Genomic DNA, 6687 nt, shown 5'->3' on the forward strand with positions numbered 1-6687 from the left:
TAGAGTCCAGTTGAATGAACTTCTTGACATCAGCAGGGGTGACACCTTCACCAGTCTTGGGAACGCCATTCTTGACGACATACCACAGATCGACATCAATGGCTTCAATATGCATGCACATCCTATTCTTCCATTAGGGATGTTCAGTGCCATCGAAGATGGGGCATGCAGCGAAGACTTTGATTATCCCTGCAGTCGACATAGCTAAACTCCAGGTGGTTAAACCGAATCACACAGAACAAGGGAGTACCTTGTTCTGATACCAATTGAAAGGGCTAGTTATCGACTAGAGGGGGGTGAATAGGAGATTTTTATGAGAGTCTTCAAAACATGAGAGTTTCGAAGAAAAACAGTATAAACAACACTATTCGAATGCAGCGGAAGGTACACTACACTAGACAAGCCATAGTCAAGTATTCAATGAAGTGAAAGCACGAATATTATTAGCATCTAGGTAGTAAGGATCAGGATGGAAGATAGTATGAAGCCAATCAGATTAGGTAGTCACCCAATGAAGTCAAACAGATAATGCAAGCAGGCAATGACTTCACGAAGACAAATTGTAAGTAAAGAGAAGTAAGAGATAGAACCAGTGACTTCAGAAGGACAGAGATTTGTTCGACCAGTTCCAGTTGCTGTGACAGCTGTACGTCTGGTTAGGGAGGCTGAGATTCAACTCACAAGACCGCGTCTTCACCTTATTCCCCTTGAGCTAAGGACACCTAGTCCCCTCCCAATCACTCTGGTAAGTCTTCAAGGTAGACTTCCAAACCTTCATAGACTTCGTTCACCGGCAATCCACAATGACTCTTGGATGCTTAGAACACGACGCCTAACCGGCTGGAGGATTCACAGTCCTCAAGTGTAACAAGTCTTCAGATCACACGGACAGAAAGACTTCAGTGATGCCAAACACTCTTTGGGCTCTGGGTGGTTTGGGCTTTGTCCTCGCAAGGATTCTCTCTCTCAAAGGCTTCGGAGGTGGGTTGCTCTCAAACGACAAAAGCCGTATCTAACTCTGAGCAGCCACCAATTTATGGTGTAGGGGGTGGGCTATTTATAGCCACTGGGCAACCCGACCTGATTTGTCCGAAATGACCCTAGGTTACTAAGGAACTGACACGTGTCGCAACGGTCAGATTTCAGACACACGCGGCAGCTTGACTTGGGCTACAAGTAAAGCTGACTTATCCGACTCTGGATAAGATTAGCTCTCATTATCTTCGCTCGAAGACATAGGATTTGGTTGAGCATCACTTCAGTCACTCTGACTTTGTTCACTTGGACCCCACTTAACAGTGCGGTGGTTCCTATGACTCAACAAAGAAGAAAAGGAAATAGCAAAACAACTAAGTCTTCGCGCTCCATAGTCTTCACTCAATGTCTTCTCATGTCATAGTCTTCAATGTGAATATCTTCACAAACCACCATTGTCTTCAATGTCTTCACACATTTTTAGGGGTCATCTCGGGTAGGTAAACCGAATCAATGATTGACTACTACTTGTGTTATCCTACAATTCTCACAAACACATTAGTCCCTCAACCAGGTTTGTCGTTAATACTCCAAAACCAACTAGGGGTGGCACTAGATGCACTTACAGATACCAAGCAAGTTGACTTTGTCCCTGGAGATTCATCTCAATAGTTCACTATCGATGCTAATATGAATCCGAAATAGGAAAGCGCGCTCATCGAGTTCATTCGTTAGAACCGAGACATCTTTGCATGGAAGCCTTCAGACATGCCGGGTGTACCGAGAGAACTCGATGAGCACACTATCAATATTGATCCTAAATTTAAGCCGGTCAAGTAATTCCTTCGTCATTTGAATGAAGAGAGATGTAAGGACATTGGAGAAGAGGTGGCCCAACTCTTGGCGGCCGGGTTCATCATTGAAGTTTTTCACCCCGAGTGGTTGGCTAATCTAGTGGTGGTACTTAAGAAAAATGGCACTTGGCGTATGTGTGTGGATTATACAGACCGCAACAAAGCTTGCCCAGCTGATCCTTTTGCTCTTCCCCATATTGATCAAATCATAGATTCCATGGCGGGTTGTGAGCATTTGTGTTTCCTGGATGCTTATTCTGGTTATCATCAGATCAAGATGGCAGTCAAAGACCAAGAGAAGACGACTTTTATCACACCTTTTGGAGCTTTCTGCTATGTGTCTATGCCTTTTGGGCTCAAGAGTAACTAGGAGACTTATCAGCGTTGTGTCCAGAACTACTTTCATAATCAAATTGGACATAATGTTCATGCTTATGTGGATGATATTGTTGTGAAGTCTAGGAAGAAGGAGACTCTGGTGGATGACCTGAAAGAGACCTTTGATAATCTCTGGGCCTACAAAATGATGCTTAACCCGGCCAAATGTGTCTTTGGTGTGCCTACAGGTAAGCTTTTGGGTTTTTTGATCTCTGAAAGAGGTATTGAAGCTAACCCGGAGAAAATCAAAGCTATCACTACATTGGCTAAGCTGGTGTGTGTCAATAATGTCCAGCGTTTGGCGGGTTGTATTGCAGCCATAAGCCGGTTTATAAGACGCCTGGGAGAGAAGGCTATTCCTTTAGGCCAGATGATGAGGAAAATAGATCATTTTGTTTGGAGTGATGCTGCTAATGAGGCGTTTGAGGCACTTAAAAAACAGTTGGCTGAGCCGCCGGTTCTTGCAGCTCCAATTGAGAAAGAGCCGTTGCTACTATATGTGGCTGCTAACAAAGCCTGTCAGTGTGGCAATTGTTGTGGATCGCAGGGAAGCCAGAAAGGAATACCCAATTCAGCGGCCAGTTTAGTATATCAATTAGGTGTTAATTGAATCTAAGCAGAGATACCCACATTGGCAGAAGCTGGTTTACAGAGTATTAATGCGAGTCGTAAGCTAAAGCAATACTTTCTAGGCCATCCCATTATTGTGGTCAGTTTTGCTCCTTTAGAAGATATTATTCAAAATAGAGAGGCCACTGGCCGGGTTGCCAAATGGGAAATAGATCTTGGACCTCATGGCTTAAGATATGTGCCAAGAACAGTTATCAAGTCTCAAGAACTAGTGTACTTCATCAACGACTGGACAGGGCTACAGATGCCTGAAGAGAAGCCTAATCACACATATTAGACTATTCATTTCAATGGGTCTAGGCAATTGGAAGGCTCGGGGGCTGGAGTTATTTTGACTTCCCCACGAGATGACAAGTTTTGTTATGTCTTAAGGCTGATGTTTCCTTGTCGTGTCGTCTGAACGCGCAATAGTCGCCTGCACAGGGAAGCGGCGTGCATGGCACTCTCTCGGCCGACGCGCCCCTTCAATGCCGGCGCGAGTGAGCTGTCGCGTCCGATCTGGCTGGCCATGAATTCGGCCAATGACGCTCTGAAATGGCATTGACCGTTTCGGGCAGGAAGCACGCGTACACGAGGATGGGGGTTTGGGTGGGCTAGGGCGGTCAGAACCGGGCGTGGGTGCTGTTCGGACGCCCGCAAAACCCCCCATGTTTATCTTCGCTTTGGGGAAAATGTACGACTGGACTGCGCCGCGGACCGATACAGATTTGCGTTGGATGGATTCCGCGCTTTGGACGTATGCAGGCAAGGGTCACCGTTGGAGATGCCCTTAATAAGAGCAATTCTAGCAGACCCCTTAAAACGCCCCGACCCACAAAATAACCGCCCGTTTATGGTTTTGGCCAGAAAAAGTTGCCCGATCAGACACCGTGTCGGCTCGCGACCTGTAAAAAAAATTGTGGGGTGTGAAAAACTTCGCCCTCAACCTTTAGATCCATGGGGTGGGAGCCCGACCCAAGCTCGGCCCCTATCGACTGGGAGATTTGGCAGGAGGGACATTTCCGCGCGGTAGTTCCCGCCTCCCTTGCCCTCCGCCGCCAACCACCTCCTTCTGCCTGCTTCAAAGCACCTTCCCCGACTTCCCTCCGCCACCATGGAAGCCTCCCAGCCGTCGGTTGTCACCGTGGGCGTCATCCATGAGCCGTTTCCTTCGACAGTTCTCGTCGCCGGGATGTCGCGCCCGTAACTGTTCAAGGCTCCATCGCGCCACCCCGCAAGCGGCAGGGCAACGTCGTCGTTCACGGTGGCGCTACCGCAGGCCCCGCCGGGAAGGCACGCGTGCCCGCCACCCCAGCCGATGCGAGTCCGGTCCGTCCAGCGCCGACGAAGAAACAGAAGGTCGCCGATGTGAAGCGCAAGAAAACCACAACAAGAGCGACCCCGCCAACACCTCCCCCGATAGCTCCGGCAAGAACTGGCCGAGGATGCCCGTCGATGGCGCTGATGTCACCCCCGCCAGCGAGGTGTTCGATGGAATGGCCCCGAGGTATGATGCTTCGATTGCTTGCACTTCTTTCACTTTTGTCCATTGTGCGTGTTCGTGAATTGTCGAGCGAAATTGCAGCGCTGGCTTGCGTGATGCGACTGCCGACTTCATGCAAATGTTGGACGACAACACCGTCGACATCGATCAAGCCTCGATCGGTGTCTTTTGGGTTGTGGCGCAAAAACTATGTTTAAATGTCGCCAAAACAGTGTTTCAATTTTGGGAATTTATGTTTAATTTGGCAAAGTCGCGCTCAATTGTTTCGTGTGGTTTTACGGTTCGAGGGCCGAAATCGGCAGCGCGCCGAACAGAGCCCGCAAACCCGAGCAGTAATTCTCTTTTACTGTTCGGGGTTTGCGGGCTCTGTTCGGCCGTAGCCGATTTCGGTCCTTAAAACGCGCTTTTGCGCTTTTCTCAGCTCTTATGTCAGTTATAAGGGTCGGGTCTTTACCCGCAAAAATAACTTAGCAACTAGAAATGTATATATATACACCTTAGCACGTGTCTGTTCAAAAGAGAAAACACACCTCACTATCAGTCATTCAAAGCAAGTGGAATTAGAGAATAGTTTGTCCAGAAACCCATGTATGCCATGGGCATGAATATTTTAAGCGACATAAACAAATGACTTGCTAGGCAACTTGAAATTAACTAGATCTGCTGTCTGTAAAGGTGCAGGTGGCCAGCGGTTTGCGTGAGAGAAACTAGATCTGCATTTCAAGGGCCCTTCCGCTGTACCGGCTCATTGGCTTTTCGATGACACCGGCGTGCGTCAACAATGCCCACAGGTGCGTGATGAGCTCGCCGCCGGTCGCCAGCTTCTGGACGTGGGCGGTCGCGTTATCCGATGGCGCGACTGACAGCAGCATCTCCACCCACATCTCGCCGAGAACCTTCCAGCGCACAGCATCTGGCATCCTCTGCATTATCTCATCCCCTAGCTTTCGGCCGTCGGCGAGGATGCCCTCGTAGCCGTCGCCACACAGGGAATCCGGCTCCGGCAGCTTGTCGTACATGTCATCTTTGGACCGGCAACCTTCGAGGAGTTTCCTCGCTTTGAGCTGCACGCCTTGGAACAGAAGCTGCGTGTCGTAGGTGTGACCCGGCAGCAGCTCCGGCGCCGAGGACATGAGGTACACGCAGTACGCCGACAGGGTGGTGGCCACCTCGTGGCCCTACTTCTCCTCGTCGGTGCTGTCAGCGCGGTTGGGCTTGGACTTGTGGTCGCATATCGCAGTGGCGATGTGCCAAATCATGATGGTCTGGACGGTGCTCTCCTGCGCGATGGCCCAGTAGAAATGGCCGAGCATCCCCTGCTTCTCCAGGGTGTACTCGCCGTTCTGGACCCGCGTCATCCCGGTCTTCAGGAAGAGGAAGATGGCGCTCTTCACCGCGGCGGGCAGCTTCCGGCGATCCGTCATCCTGCTCCGGATGAGGAAGCCCGCGATCCGTCCGGGGAGCTGCAGCCCCCAAACGCGGCGCAGACGGCCCTGCTCGTACCGGTGGCAGGCGTGCAAGAGCGAGTGCTGCCCCAGGGAGTTGTTCCAGTACGGTGTCAGCCTGACACGGCAGATGAACGCCAGGATTCGCTCCAGGAAGGGGCTGTTGTGCCAGGCCTCGTTCAGCACGTACCGGCACAGCACCTTCACCTTGTGCCAGTCCGAGAACACCAGCGTGAAGTACTGGAGCGACTCTAGGATCAAGAACAGGACGATCATCATTCTTGTCAGCCAGATGTCGAACACGGTGGTGACCGTGTCAGGGTAGGCTTGCCTTTGTTGGGCGCGGTGGTCAAGCGCCGCCAACGAGAACAGAGTGCACAGGCTCGTCGCAGCAACGGTGGCGAAGAGAAGCGTGTCCGGTATGAGGGTCTCCTTGGGCGACCGGTACCTTGCGTAGTAGAAATCGAAGAGGAAGCCCAGCTCGACCTCCACCACACGGTACACCCTCTCGTGGTCGTCTCCGGCGAGGAGGCCCAGCTTGACCAAGTCCCTTGTCTTGTTGAGGCATGACTCGTGGAGTGGGTACCGACCGAGCCGCCGCCGGAGAAGCTTGAACAGCGCGAAGGAAAGGCACAGATCCTTGTGCTTAAGCGCCGCCGGCATCGTCTCGCCGCCATCCACATCCGAACTCAGCAGACGCCCCTGGCACTGCCACACCCTCTCGACCGTGACAAGGTCAGGATTGGTCTCGGGATCGATCGCCCAGTGGTCCGTTTCTCCATCGTGAAGCTCCGCCGTCTCGCCGGCGACCACGTACTTGTACCTTCCATGGTGGTGGCGTCGTACTTCTCGCCGCTGTACCCGTGCTCGCGTGCCATATAGTCGGCCAAGAGCTTGTTGTCCACGGTGAGGACACGGTCTC

Source organism: Triticum dicoccoides, chromosome 4B (assembly GCF_002162155.2).
Source record: "Triticum dicoccoides isolate Atlit2015 ecotype Zavitan chromosome 4B, WEW_v2.0, whole genome shotgun sequence".
NCBI lineage: Eukaryota > Viridiplantae > Streptophyta > Magnoliopsida > Poales > Poaceae > Triticum > Triticum dicoccoides.